Below are 16,263 nucleotides of genomic sequence, written 5' to 3' on the forward strand. Positions count from 1 at the left end.
CATTATACACCGTGCTACACTATCATTAGCCCATTATACACCGTGCTACACTATCATTAGCCCATTATACACCGTGCTACACTATCATTAGCCCATTATACACCGTGCTACACTATCATTAGCCCATTATACACCGTGCTACACTATCATTAGCCCATTATACACCGTGCTACACTATCATTAGCCCATTATACACCGTGCTACACTATCATTAGCCCATTATACACCGTGCTACACTATCATTAGCCCATTATACACCGTGCTACACTATCACTAGCCCATAATACACCGTGCTACACTATCATTAGCCAATCGTCAGAATGCGGTCTCTTCTCTTTCTTTGACTTTTTAATCCATGTTCCTTCCCTTACATGCTCCCCTCCCTCCATTCCCCCGTTCGTTCCTCTTATCACCGTTTCCTTATTGCCTTCGCCTATGAGGAAAGAGAGAGCAGAGGAAGTAACACCGTAGTGAATACATGACCCGTGTTCCACTATTAGTTCCACTAGTCTATTACAGCCCGCAGCCGTAGAGCCGCTTCACCACTGTCGCGCCGCAGATCAGACCAGAGAGCTGTGGCTTTTACCTGTCCGATTCAGAAGGAAACCTGTCTTCAATGCCATTCAGAACAATACTCCTCTTAATCATAATAAGATAAATACAATTTTCAGAAAAGGTGTTTTTAACCATAATACACGGTGCTACCCTATCACTAGTCAATAATACACGGTGTTATACTATCACTAGTCAATAATATACGGTGCTATACTATCACTAGTCAATAATACACGGTGTTATACTATCACTAGTCAATAATATACGGTGCTATACTATCACTAGTCAATAATACACGGTGCTACACTATCACTAGTCAATAATACACGGTGTTATACTATCACTAGTCAATAATACACGGTGTTATACTATCACTAGTCAATAATATACGGTGCTATACTATCACTAGTCAATAATACACGGTGTTATACTATCACTAGTCAATAATACACGGTGCTACACTATCACTAGTCAATAATATACGGTGCTATACTATCACTAGTCAATAATACACGGTGTTATACTATCACTAGTCAATAATAAACGGTGCTACCCTATCACTAGTCAATAATACACTGTGTTATACTATCACTAGTCAATAATACACGGTGCTACACTATCACTAGTCAATAATACACGGTGCTACACTATCACTAGTCAATAATACACGGTGCTACACTATCACTAGTCAATAATACACGGTGCTACCCTATCACTAGTCAATAATACACGGTGTTATACTATCACTAGTCAATAATACACGGTGCTACACTATCACTAGTCAATAATACACGGTGCTACACTATCACTAGTCAATAATACACGGTGTTATACTATCACTAGTCAATAATACACGGTGCTACACTATCACTAGTCAATAATACACGGTGCTACCCTATCACTAGTCAATAATACACGGTGTTATACTATCACTAGTCAATAATACACGGTGCTACACTATCACTAGTCAATAATACACGGTGCTACCCTATCACTAGTCAATAATACACAGTGCTACACTATCACTAGTCAATAATACACGGTGTTATACTATCACTAGTCAATAATACACGGTGCTACACTATCACTAGTCAATAATACACAGTGCTACACTATCACTAGTCAATAATACACAGTGTTATACTATCACTAGTCAATAATACACGGTGCTACCCTATCACTAGTCAATAATACACGGTGTTATACTATCACTAGTCAATAATACACGGTGCTACACTATCACTAGTCAATAATACACGGTGCTACCCTATCACTAGTCAATAATACACAGTGTTATACTATCACTAGTCAATAATACACGGTGTTATACTATCACTAGTCAATAATACACAGTGCTACACTATCACTAGTCAATAATACACAGTGCTACACTATCACTAGTCAATAATACACAGTGTTATACTATCACTAGTCAATAATACACAGTGCTACACTATCACTAGTCAATAATACACGGTGTTATACTATCACTAGTCAATAATACACGGTGCTACACTATCACTAGTCAATAATACACGGTGATACACTATCACTAGTCAATAATACACCGTGCTACACTATCACTAGTCAATAATACACAGTGCTATACTATTACTAGTCAATAATACACGGTGCTACACTATCACTAGTCAATAATACACAGTGCTACACTATCATTAGCCCATTATACACCGTGCTACACTATCATTAGCCCATTATACACCGTGCTACACTATCATTAGCCCATTATACACCGTGCTACACTATCATTAGCCCATAATACACCGTGCTACACTATCATTAGCCCATTATACACCGTGCTACACTATCATTAGCCCATTATACACCGTGCTACACTATCATTAGCCCATTATACACCGTGCTACACTATCATTAGCCCATAATACACCGTGCTACACTATCATTAGCCCATTATACACCGTGCTACACTATCATTAGCCCATTATACACCGTGCTACACTATCATTAGCCCATAATACACCGTGCTACACTATCATTAGCCCATTATACACCGTGCTACACTATCATTAGCCCATTATACACCGTGCTACACTATCATTAGCCCATTATACACCGTGCTACACTATCATTAGCCAATCGTCAGAATGCGGTCTCTTCTCTTTCTTTGACTTTTTAATCCATGTTCCTTCCCTTACATGCTCCCCTCCCTCCATTCCCCCGTTCGTTCCTCTTATCACCGTTTCCTTATTGCCTTCGCCTATGAGGAAAGAGAGAGCAGAGGAAGTAACACCGTAGTGAATACATGACCCGTGTTCCACTATTAGTTCCACTAGTCTATTACAGCCCGCAGCCGTAGAGCCGCTTCACCACTGTCGCGCCGCAGATACACTCTCTTTTCAAATCTTACCAGCAACATTCATTATCTATTTGCCTGCGCAGTGCAATGGATTTTTAACCGGGGTTTCTACCTATCTAATATCATAGAGCAGCAGAGCCTGCAGTGACCGGTCAGGCAGCGGTACACCAAGGTACCAATCAATACGACTGGAGACTTCAGAGAAAGGATATATATATAGCTGCCTATAGCTGCTACGAGGAAAAACGTCGCGGAGAAGGAGGCTGGAATTATGAAGGTATGCCGTTGAAACAAATGTGCATTTTTTTGCGACGTTTTTTAGTTTGAGGCTATTTTGTAATCTATTTGCCGTAGTTACCATTTCACCAACAAGACGCGTTCTGCTCTATCCAGAACATGCCTACTAGGTTACTTACTCTGTTATTGCTCTACTGCCATAATAAAGAAAGCAAGGTTAGACTATTATGTGATCCATTTATGTCAGAGGCTATTGTGCTCCACAACGCTGCATTTGCCCAGGTCCGATCAATCTCGCCGTTTACTAGCTATTTAACCATATAGATGTAGAGTCCCTACGCTCTCTGCTGCTAAAACGCTCCCCTGTGTCACTAGGTCCTCAGAAGGCTATCCAAATTAACCAGCTGGTGTCTTCAACACATCTGGCCAAGGATTACCAAGCATTTATTTACACTACTGAAATACACCACAGCCAACATAACTCCGTGTTGGATTAGCCCGCAGCAGTGTATGTGGGCATAGTATTATTGCTAATCTGTTTGGCCCAGAGGCCCTGTGATAGTACATAGTCTGCCTGTCCTGTGATAGTACAGTCTGCCTGCCCTGTGATAGTACATAGTCTGACGGCCCTGTGATAGTACAGTCTGCCAGCCCTGTGATAGTACAGTCTGCCTGCCCTGTGATAGTACAGTCTGCCTGCCGTGTGATAGTAACTAGTCTGCCTGCCGTGTGATAGTAACTAGTCTGCCTGCAGTGTGATAGTCACTAGTTGCCTGCCATGTGATAGTCACTAGTCTGCCTGCCGTGTGATAGTCACTAGTCTGCCTGCCGTGTGATAGTCACTAGTCTGCCTGCCGTGTGATATTCACTAGTCTGCCTGCCGTGTGATAGTCACTAGTCTGCCTGCCATGTGATAGTCACTAGTCTGCCTGCCGTGTGATAGTCACTAGTCTGCCTGCCGTGTGATAGTCACTAGTCTGCCTGCCGTGTGATAGTCACTAGTCTGCCTGCCGTGTGATAGTCACTAGTCTGCTTGCCGTGTGATAGTCACTAGTCTGCCTGCCGTGTGATAGTCACTAGTCTGCCTGCCGTGTGATAGTCACTAGTCTGCTTGCCGTGTGATAGTCACTAGTCTGCCTGCCGTGTGATAGTCACTAGTCTGCCTGCCATGTGATAGTCACTAGTCTGCCTGCCGTGTGATAGTCACTAGTCTGCCTGCCGTGTGATAGTCACTAGTCTGCCTGCCGTGTGATATTCACTAGTCTGCCTGCCATGTGATAGTCACTAGTCTGCCTGCCATGTGATAGTCACTAGTCTGCCTGCCGTGTGATAGTAACTAGTCTGCCTGCCGTGTGATAGTCACTAGTCTAGCTGCCGTGTGATAGTCACTAGTCTGCCTGCCCTGTAATAGTAACTAGTTGCCTGCCGTGTGATAGTCACTAGTCTGCCTGCCGTGTGATAGTCACTAGTCTGCCTGCCGTGTGATAGTCACTAGTCTGCTTGCCGTGTGATAGTCACTAGTTGCCTGCCGTGTGATAGTCACTAGTCTAGCTGCCGTGTGATAGTCACTAGTCTGCCTGCCCTGTAATAGTAACTAGTTGCCTGCCGTGTGATAGTCACTAGTCTGCCTGCCGTGTGATAGTCACTAGTCTGCTTGCCGTGTGATAGTCACTAGTTGCCTGCCGTGTGATAGTCACTAGTCTGCTTGCCGTGTGATAGTCACTAGTTGCCTGCCGTGTGATAGTCACTAGCCTGCCTGCCGTGTGATAGTACAGTCTGCCCTGTGATAGTACAGTCTCCCTGCCGTGTGATAGTAACTAGTCTGTCTGCCGTGTGATAGTCACTAGTCTGCCTGCCCTGTAATAGTAACTAGTCTGTCTGCCGTGTGATAGTCACTAGTCTGCCTGCCCTGTAATAGTAACTAGTCTGCCTGCCGTGTGATAGTCACTAGTCTGCCTGCCGTGTGATAGTCACTAGTCTGCCTGCCCTGTGATAGTACAGTCTGCCTGCCCTGTGATAGTACAGTCTGCCTGCCCTGTGATAGTCACTAGTCTGCCTGCCCTGTGATAGTACAGTCTGCCTGCCCTGTGATAGTACATAGTCTGCCTGCCGTGTGATAGTAACTAGTCTGCCTGCCCTGTGATAGTAACTAGTCTGCCTGCCGTGTGATAGTACAGTCTGCCTGCCCTGTGATAGTACAGTCTGCCTGCCCTGTGATAGTACATAGTCTGCCTGCCGTGTGATAGTCACTAGTCTGCCTGCCGTGTGATAGTCACTAGTCTGCCTGCCATGTAATAGTAACTAGTCTGCCTGCCGTGTGATAGTCACTAGTCTGCCTGCCCTGTAATAGTAACTAGTCTGCTTGCCGTGTGATAGTCACTAGTCTGCCTGCCGTGTGATAGTCACTAGTCTGCCTGCCCTGTGATAGTACAGTCTGCCTGCCCTGTGATAGTACAGTCTGCCTGCCCTGTGATAGTCACTAGTCTGCCTGCCCTGTGATAGTACAGTCTGCCTGCTCTGTGATAGTACATAGTCTGCCTGCCGTGTGATAGTAACTAGTCTGCCTGCCCTGTGATAGTACAGTCTGCCTGCCCTGTGATAGTACAGTCTGCCTGCCGTGTAATAGTACAGTCTGCCTGCCCTGTGATAGTACAGTCTGCCTGCCCTGTGATAGTACATAGTCTGCCTGCCGTGTGATAGTCACTAGTCTGCCTGCCGTGTGATAGTCACTAGTCTGCCTGCCCTGTGATAGTACAGTCTGCCTGCCCTGTGATAGTACAGTCTGCCTGCCCTGTGATAGTCACTAGTCTGCCTGCCCTGTGATAGTACAGTCTGCCTGCCCTGTGATAGTACATAGTCTGCCTGCCGTGTGATAGTAACTAGTCTGCCTGCCCTGTGATAGTACAGTCTGCCTGCCGTGTGATAGTAACTAGTCTGCCTGCCCTGTGATAGTAACTAGTCTGCCCTGTGATAGTACAGTCTGCCTGCCGTGTGATAGTCACTAGTCTGCCTGCCCTGTGATAGTAACTAGTCTGCCCTGTGATAGTACATAGTCTGCCTGCCGTGTGATAGTCACTAGTCTGCCTGCCGTGTGATAGTCACTTGTCTGCCTGCCCTGTGATAGTACAGTCTGCCTGCCCTGTGATAGTACATAGTCTGCCTGCCCTGTGATAGTACAGTCTGCCTGCCCTGTGATAGTACAGTCTGCCTGCCCTGTTATAGTGGATAGTCTGCCCTGTGTGATAGTAACTAGTCTGCCTGCCCTGTGATAGTGGATAGTCTGCCCTGTGATAGTGGATAGTCTGCCCTGTGATAGTGGATAGTCTGCCCTGTGATAGTAACTAGTCTGCCTGCCCTGTTATAGTGGATAGTCTGCCCTGTGTGATAGTAACTAGTCTGCCTGCCCTGTAATAGTGGATAGTCTGCCTGCCCTGTGATAGTGGATAGTCTGCCTGCCCTGTGATAGTGGATAGTCTGCCTGCCCTGTGATAGTGGATAGTCTGCCCTGTGATAGTGGATAGTCTGCCCTGTGATAGTGGATAGTCTGCCCTGTGATAGTGGATAGTCTGCCCTGTGATAGTGGATAGTCTGCCCTGTGATAGTCACTAGTCTGCCTGCCATGTAATAGTAACTAGTCTGCCTGCCGTGTGATAGTCACTAGTCTGCCTGCCCTGTAATAGTAACTAGTCTGCTTGCCGTGTGATAGTCACTAGTCTGCCTGCCGTGTGATAGTCACTAGTCTGCCTGCCCTGTGATAGTACAGTCTGCCTGCCCTGTGATAGTACAGTCTGCCTGCCCTGTGATAGTCACTAGTCTGCCTGCCCTGTGATAGTACAGTCTGCCTGCTCTGTGATAGTACATAGTCTGCCTGCCGTGTGATAGTAACTAGTCTGCCTGCCCTGTGATAGTACAGTCTGCCTGCCCTGTGATAGTACAGTCTGCCTGCCGTGTAATAGTACAGTCTGCCTGCCCTGTGATAGTACAGTCTGCCTGCCCTGTGATAGTACATAGTCTGCCTGCCGTGTGATAGTCACTAGTCTGCCTGCCGTGTGATAGTCACTAGTCTGCCTGCCCTGTGATAGTACAGTCTGCCTGCCCTGTGATAGTACAGTCTGCCTGCCCTGTGATAGTCACTAGTCTGCCTGCCCTGTGATAGTACAGTCTGCCTGCCCTGTGATAGTACATAGTCTGCCTGCCGTGTGATAGTAACTAGTCTGCCTGCCCTGTGATAGTACAGTCTGCCTGCCGTGTGATAGTAACTAGTCTGCCTGCCCTGTGATAGTAACTAGTCTGCCCTGTGATAGTACAGTCTGCCTGCCGTGTGATAGTACAGTCTGCCTGCCGTGTGATAGTCACTAGTCTGCCTGCCATGTGATAGTCACTAGTCTGCCTGCCGTGTGATAGTACAGTCTGCCTGCCGTGTGATAGTAACTAGTCTGCCTGCCCTGTGATAGTAACTAGTCTGCCCTGTGATAGTACAGTCTGCCTGCCGTGTGATAGTCACTAGTCTGCCTGCCCTGTGATAGTAACTAGTCTGCCCTGTGATAGTACATAGTCTGCCTGCCGTGTGATAGTCACTAGTCTGCCTGCCGTGTGATAGTCACTTGTCTGCCTGCCCTGTGATAGTACAGTCTGCCTGCCCTGTGATAGTACATAGTCTGCCTGCCCTGTGATAGTACAGTCTGCCTGCCCTGTGATAGTACAGTCTGCCTGCCCTGTTATAGTGGATAGTCTGCCCTGTGTGATAGTAACTAGTCTGCCTGCCCTGTGATAGTGGATAGTCTGCCCTGTGATAGTGGATAGTCTGCCCTGTGATAGTGGATAGTCTGCCCTGTGATAGTAACTAGTCTGCCTGCCCTGTTATAGTGGATAGTCTGCCCTGTGTGATAGTAACTAGTCTGCCTGCCCTGTGATAGTGGATAGTCTGCCTGCCCTGTGATAGTGGATAGTCTGCCTGCCCTGTGATAGTGGATAGTCTGCCTGCCCTGTGATAGTGGATAGTCTGCCCTGTGATAGTGGATAGTCTGCCCTGTGATAGTGGATAGTCTGCCCTGTGATAGTGGATAGTCTGCCCTGTGATAGTGGATAGTCTGCCCTGTGATAGTAACTAGTCTGCCTGCCCTGTTATAGTGGATAGTCTGCCCTGTGTGATAGTAACTAGTCTGCCTGCCCTGTGATAGTGGATAGTCTGCCCTGTGATAGTGGATAGTCTGCCCTGTGATAGTGGATAGTCTGCCTGCCCTGTGATAGTGGATAGTCTGCCCTGTGATAGTGGATAGTCTGCCCTGTGATAGTGGATAGTCTGCCCTGTGATAGTGGATAGTCTGCCTGCCCTGTGATAGTGGATAGTCTGCCCTGTGTGATAGTAACTAGTCTGCCTGCCCTGTGATAGTGGATAGTCTGCCCTGTGATAGTGGATAGTCTGCCTGCCCTGTGATAGTGGATAGTCTGCCCTGTGATAGTGGATAGTCTGCCCTGTGATAGTGGATAGTCTGCCTGCCCTGTTATAGTGGATAGTCTGCCCTGTGTGATAGTAACTAGTCTGCCTGCCCTGTGATAGTGGATAGTCTGCCCTGTGATAGTGGATAGTCTGCCCTGTGATAGTGGATAGTCTGCCCTGTGACAGTGGATAGTCTGCCTGCCCTGTGATAGTGGATAGTCTGCCTGCCCTGTGATAGTGGATAGTCTGCCTGCCCTGTGATAGTGGATAGTCTGCCCTGTGATAGTGGATAGTCTGCCCTGTGATAGTGGATAGTCTGCCCTGTGATAGTGGATAGTCTGCCCTGTGATAGTGGATAGTCTGCCCTGTGATAGTGGATAGTCTGCCCTGTGATAGTGGATAGTCTGCCCTGTGATAGTGGATAGTCTGCCCTGTGATAGTGGATAGTCTGCCCTGTGATAGTGGATAGTCTGCCCTGTGATAGTGGATAGTCTGCCCTGTGATAGTGGATAGTCTGTGTATGAGCAGTGGATTATAGGCTGGAAAAGGCTCAGCCATCGCAGAAGAGTGTTTCTTTCAAATATCTGTGAATGTGCTCTAGGCGTGCTCTGTGTGTGTGTATGCGAAAGGGAGAGTGTATGTGGGCTGAATGCTTGTGTTTTGTGTATGAGCAACCTATCTCCTGCCGTTGTGTCCTTGAGCAAGGCACCCCCCCCCCCCCACACACACACAAAGTAAAATACTGCACTGAAAGGCTACTGGGTGGTCGGTCAACCCTCCCATCTGGAGAGCTACTGGGTGGTCGGTCAACCCTCCCATCAACCCTGCTCAAACACACCGGAGTCAGTTTATTAAGGTCCTGTTGAGCAGCTGATTTTGTACAATGTGTTGTGTTCGAGCAGGGTTGGAGCAATAACCTGCACCCTCAGTGTCTCTCCTGGAGGATGGTTGGCCCACCCTGCAACATTACAACTACAACCAAATACTTTTTATGTTTACAAAAAAAAAAATCCCTCATTCAATGAACATGGGATTCAATGACTAAGATGGTGAACTATTTGGAAGGTAAAATACTCAGTGTTCAGGAGAGATCTTGACAACATAGGAGTTAAGCTACTTGTCAATACATTATTTATTTTTTTACAACTTTGTCAGAATTAGATGGCCAGTATTGAATAGAGGAGAATCCTAGCCAATGTGGCTTCATCGACGGTGGTGCTTCCGGTATCAACTGTGTGTCGGACATTTGCAGTTATTTAAAAAAATATATATATTTCACCTTTATTTAACCAGGTAGGATAGTTGAGAACAAGTTCTCATTTACAATTGCGACCTGGCCAAGAGAAAGCAAAGCAGTTCGACACAAACAACGACACAGAGTTACACATGGAGTAAAACAAACATACAGTCAATAATACAGTAGAAACAAGTCTATATACGATGTGAGCAAATGAGGTGAGATAAGGGAGGTAAAGGCAAATAAAAGGCCATGGTGGCAAAGTAAATACAATATAGCAAGTAAAACACTGGAATGGTAGTTTTGCAATGGAAGAATGTGCAAAGAAGAAATAAAAATAATGGGGTGCAAAGGAGCAAAATAAATAAATAAATAAATAAATACAGTAGGGAAAGAGGTAGTTGTTTGGGCTAAATTATAGGTGGGCTATGTACAGGTGCAGTAATCTGTGAGCTGCTCTGACAGTTGGTGCTTAAAGCTAGTGAGGGAGATAAGTGTTTCCAGTTTCAGAGATTTTTGTAGTTCGTTCCAGTCATTGGCAGCAGAGAACTGGAAGGAGAGGCGGCCAAAGTAAGAATTGGTTTTGGGGGTGAACAGAGAGATATACCTGCTGGAGCGTGTGCTACAGGTGGGTGATGCTATGGTGACCAGCGAGCTGAGATAAGGGGGGACTTTACCTAGCAGGGTCTTGTAGATGACCTGGAGCCAGTGGGTTTGGCGACGAGTATGAAGCGAGGGCCAGCCAACGAGAGCGTACAGGTCGCAATGGTGGGTAGTAAATGGGGCTTTGTTCACAGAATTTGATGGCACTGTGATAGACTGCATCCAATTTATTGAGTTTGGTATTGGAGGCTATTTTGTAAATGACATCGCCCGAAGTCGAGGATCGGTAGGATGATCAGTTTTACAAGGGTATGTTTGGCAGCATGAGTGGATGCTTTGTTGTGAAATAGGAAGCCAATTCTAGATTTAACTTTGGATTTGAGATGTTTGATGTGAGTCTGGAAGGAGAGTTTACAGTCTAACCAGACACCTAGGTATTTGTAGTTGTCCAAGTATTCTAAGTCAGAGCCGTCCAGAGTAGTGATGTTGGACAGGCGGGCAGGTGCGGGCAGTGATCGATTGAAGTATACAGAATGGTGTCGTCTGCGTCAGGTATTTGAGACTCGCAATCTTTGGGTTGTTAGACGTCCGCATTATACGCCCACCCATCGACCCTGACTAACCACCCTCCTTTCGTTTTTGCCGTAAGTAAACCATCTGTCTTATGTAACCAGACCAAATGTAACATATCATACTAAACAGAGTGTTCTTTCGGATTTACGTACAGAATAATACAAACTGCTCTGAGACCAGGTTGCAACGAGCCGTGTAAAAGTCGCTCTGGACTGAAGGTCTACTGGTTCATTTGCACCCAACATGGTAACACTGAAAGTGTCGGTAAAGCTTTGTCAGAGCAGAGAAGTGTCTGCAGTAAGTCGTAATCTGCCCTGCAGTCTAATCATCCACAGAACGTGTATTAACCTATAATACACAGGCATTTAACAATTTATTTATCTTTTTCTGTTGTTGAATTTTACACAATGATGTATAATTTTGAGTACATTATTTTCCTAGAGTTCATCATACCAACCATCAGTATATACAGTGTCTTCGCAAAGTATTCAGACCCCTTTACTTTTTCCACATTTTGTTAAGTTACAGCCTTATTCTAAAATTGATTAAATTAATGTTTTTTTTTCATCAATCTACACACAATACCCCATAATGACAAAGCAAAAACAGGTTTTATGGTCAAAGGAATTGTCTGTAGAGACCTGAGACAGGATTGTGTCAAGGCACAGATCTGGGGAAGGGTACTAACAAAATTGTGCAGCATTGAAGGTCCCCAAGAACACAGTGGCCTCCATCATCAGTTCCTCTGTGGAGATGGGAGAACCTTCCAGAAGGACAACTATCTCTGCAGCACTCCACCAATCAGGCCTTTATGGTAGAGTGGCCAGACGGAAGCCCGCTTGGAGTTTGCCAAAAGGCACCTAAAGACTCTCAGACCACGAGAAACAAGATTCTCTGGTCTGATGAAACCAAGATTAAACTCTTTGGCCTGAATGCAAAGCATCATGTTTAGAGAAAACCTGGCACCATCCCTATGGTGAAGCATGATGGTGGCAGCATCATGCTGTTGGGGGATGTTTTTCAGCGACAGGGACTGGGACACTAGTCAGGATCGAGAGAAAGATGAACGGAGCAAAGAACAGAGAGTTCCTTGATGAAAACCTTCTCAAGAGCGCTCAGGACCTCTGACTGGGGCGAAGGTTCACCTTCCAATAGGACAACGACCCTAAGCACACAGCCAAGACAACACTGGAATGGCTTCAGGACAAGTCTCTGAATGTCCTTGAGTGGCCCAGTCAGAGCCCGGACTTGAACCCGATCGAATATCTCTGGAGAGACCTGAAAATAGCTATGAATTGACGCTCCCCATCCAACCTGGCAGAGCTTGAGAGGATCTGCAGAGAAGAATGGGAGAAACTCCCCAAATACAGGTGTGCCAAGTTTATAGCATCATACCCAAGAAGATTCGAGGCTGTAATCACTGCCAAAGGTACTTAAACAAAGTACTGAGTAAAGGGTCAGAATACTAATGTAAATGTGATATTTCAATTATTATTTTTATATACATTTGAAAATAAATCTAAAACCTATTTTTGCTTTGTCATTATGGGGTATTGTGATGTCATTATGGGGTATTGTGATGTCATTATGGGGTATTGTGATGTCATTATGGGGTATTGTGATGTCATTATGGGGTATTGTCATGTCATTATGGGGTATTGTGATGTCATTATGGGGTATTGTGATGTCATTATGGGGTATTGTCATGTCATTATGGGGTATTGTGATGTCATTATGGGGTATTGTCATGTCATTATGGGGTATTGTGATGTCATTATGGGGTATTGTGATGTCATTATGGGGTGTGTAGATTGATGAGGAAAAAAACAATTTAATCCATTTTAGAATAAGGCTGTAATGTGACAAAATGTGGAAAAGTCAAGGGGTCTGAATACATTCCGAATGCTCTGTACATTATATATGTGTGTACACATATACACATATATATATATATATATATACACACAAGTATGTGGACACCTCTTCAAATGAGTGAATTCGGCTATTTTATCCACACCTGTTACTGACAGGTGTATAATTTCGAGCACACAGCCATGCAATCTCCATAGACAAATATCGGCAGTAGAATGAAGAGCTCAGTGACTTTCAACGTGGCACCATAATAAGATGCCACCTTTCCAACAAGTCAGTTCATCAAATCTCTGCTCTGCTAAAGCTTTCCCGGTCAACTGTGGGTGCTGTTATTGTGAAGTGGAAACGTCTAGGAGCAACAACTACTGGTTCACCAACTACTTCTCTGATAGAGTTCAGTGTGTCAAATCGGAGGGTCTGCTGTCCGGACCTCTGGCAGTCTCTATGGGGGTGCCACAGGGTTCAATTCTTGGACCGACTCTCTTCTCTGTATACATCAATGAGGTCGCTCTTGCTGCTGGTGAGTCTCTGATCCACCTCTATGCAGACGACACCATTCTGTATACTTCTGGCCCTTCTTTGGATACTGTGTTAACAACCCTCCAGGCAAGCTTCAATGCCATACAACTCTCCTTCCGTGGCCTCCAATTGCTCTTAAATACAAGTAAAACTAAATGCATGCTCTTCAACCGATCGCTACCTGTACCTTCCCGCCTGTCCAACATTACTACTCTGGACGGCTCCGACTTAGAATACGTGGACAACTACAAATACTTAGGTGTCTGGTTAGACTGTAAACTCTCCTTCCAGACCCATATCAAACATCTCCAATCCAAAGTTAAATCTAGAATTGGCTTCCTATTTCGCAACAAAGCATCCTTCACTCATGCTGCCAAACATACCCTTGTAAAACTGACCATCCTACCAATCCTCGACTTTGGCGATGTCATTTACAAAATAGCCTCCAATACCCTACTCAACGAATTGGATGCAGTCTATCACAGTGCAATCCGTTTTGTCACCAAAGCCCCATATACTACCCACCATTGCGACCTGTACGCTCTCGTTGGCTGGCCCTCGCTTCATACTCGTCGCCAAACCCACTGGCTCCATGTCATCTACAAGACCCTGCTAGGTAAAGTCCCCCCTTATCTCCCACCTGTAGCACACGCTCCAGCAGGTATATCTCTCTAGTCACCCCCAAAACCAATTCTTTCTTTGGACGCCTCTCCTTCCAGTTCTCTGCTGCCAATGACTGGAACGAACTACAAAAATCTCTGAAACTGGAAACACTTATCTCCCTCACTAGCTTTAAGCACCAGCTGTCAGAGCAGCTCACAGATTACTGCACCTGTACATAGCCCACCTATAATTTAGCCCAAACAACTACCTCTTTCCCTTCTGTATTTTATTTATTTATTTATTTTGCTCCTTTGCACCCCCATTATTTTTATTTCTACTTTGCACATTCTCCCATTGCAAATCTACCATTCCAGTGTTTTACTTGCTATATTGTATTTACTTTGCCACCATGGCCTTTTATTTGCCTTTACCTCCCTGATCTCACCTCATTTGCTCACATCGTATATAGACTTGTTTATACTGTATTATTGACTGTATGTTTGTTTTACTCCATGTGTAACTCTGTGTCGTTGTATGTGTCGAACTGCTTTGCTTTATCTTGGCCAGGTCGCAATTGTAAATGAGAACTTGTTCTCAACTTGCCTACCTGGTTAAATAAAGGTGAAATAAAATAAATAAATAAATAAAACAACGGCTCAGCCGTGAAGTGGTAGGCCACACAATCTCACAAAGAACTTGACTGAGCTGCACAGAGCCCTGACTTCAACAACATCGAACACCTTTTGAGATGAATTGTAACGCCGACTGCGAGCCAGGCCTAATCACTTGTGGCTGAATGGAAGCAAATCCCAGCAGCAATGTCCCAACATCTAGTGGAAAGCCTTCCCAGAAGAGTGGAGGTTGTTATAGCAGCAATGTTCCAACATCTAGTGGAAAGCCTTCCCAGAAGAGTGGAGGCTGTTATAGCAGCAATGTTCCTACATCTAGTGGAAAGCCTTCCCAGAAGAGTGGAGGCTGTTATAGCAGCAATGTTCCAACATCTAGTGGAAAGCCTTCCCAGAAGAGTGGAGGCTGTTATAGCAGCAATGTTCCTACATCTAGTGGAAAGCCTTCCCAGAAGAGTGGAGGCTGTTATAGCAGCAATGTTCCAACATCTAGTGGAAATCCTTCCCAGAAGAGTGGAGGCTGTTATAGCAGCAATGTTCCAACATCTAGTGGAAAGCCTTCCCAGAAGAGTGGAATCCTTCCCAGAAGAGTGGAGGCTGTAATAGCAGCAAAGGGGGGGACCAACTCCATATTAATGCCCATGATTTTGCAATGAGATGTTGGATGAGCAGCTGTCCACGTACTTTTGGTCATGTAGTGTATGTGTCTGAAAGACAGGTCTATGTTTCTGGGTTATCTAACGATGTGATGTCCAATCAGATGTGAGGACAGTAGAGGGTCGTCCTTTATTATCCCTGCTTACACTGTCAGCATTTACCTGACCTATAGTCCTCCCTTCACGCTTCCTGTCCTCTCCTCTCCTCTCCTCTCCTCTCCTCTCCTCTCCTCTCCTCTCCTCTCCTCTCCTCTCCTCTCCTCTCCTCTCCTCTCCTCTCCCCTCCTCTCCTCTCCCCTCCTTTCTTCTCCTCTCCTCTCCTCTCCTCTCCTCTCCTCTCCTCTCCTCTCCTCTCCTCTCCTCTCCTCTCCTCTCCTCTCCTCTCCTCTCCTCTCCCCTCCTCTCCTCTCCCCTCCTCTCCTCTCCTCTCCTCTCCTCTCCTCTCCTCTCCTCTCCCCTCCTCTCCTCTCCCCTCCTTTCTTCTCCTCTCCTCTCCTCTCCTCTCCTCTCCTCTCCTCTCCTCTCATCTCCTCTCCTCTCCTCTCCTCTCTTCTCCTCTCCTCTCCTCTCCTCTCCCCTCCTTTCTTCTCCTCTCCTCTCCTCTCCTATTCTATTCTGTACTGTCCTCTTCTCCTCTCTTTCAATACCATACCAACTCTGCTTTTCCTGACTAACAACCAATAATCTTTCCCCTCCATTCTGTTGTGTTCTTTTGTTTTCTACAGCACCAAGCCCATACTAAATGGCTCTACATGACCTTACCTCTCGATCACACAAGCAGCTCTCTCCTAAGTTTCCCTACTATCTGATTGTTTTATTTGTCTTTGATAAGTCCGGACCGGTGACCTAGTTATTGTCCCAACGTCTGCTTTATGAGTGTTCCTAGAAGGGTGTTGCCACATGGAAGGCAACGTAGTCTGGTTCAGTTCTCCATGTGAACAGCTGACTTAGATTGGCTTATGATTATGCAACCCTCAAACCGTAACAAAATGTTTGTTTCCATG

General features: G+C 45.7%; 1 protein-coding gene across 1 annotated transcript in view; it reads left to right on the top strand.

Annotated features, from left to right (window-relative positions):
* The first annotated feature begins 2,786 nt into the window (after nucleotides 1-2,786).
* The window catches only part of LOC110512152 (membrane-associated guanylate kinase, WW and PDZ domain-containing protein 3), a 153,043-nt gene continuing 139,566 nt past the window's right edge, over nucleotides 2,787-16,263 (top strand). Inside the window, exon 1 of the mRNA XM_036945804.2 lies at nucleotides 2,787-3,170. The gene's annotated coding sequence lies outside the window, so the exon portion shown is untranslated. The remainder of the gene's footprint in view (nucleotides 3,171-16,263) is intronic.

This window comes from Oncorhynchus mykiss, chromosome 16 (genome assembly GCF_057628025.1).
Source record: "Oncorhynchus mykiss isolate SJ-2025 chromosome 16, ASM5762802v1, whole genome shotgun sequence".
In the NCBI taxonomy this organism is placed as follows: Eukaryota; Metazoa; Chordata; class Actinopteri; order Salmoniformes; family Salmonidae; genus Oncorhynchus; species Oncorhynchus mykiss.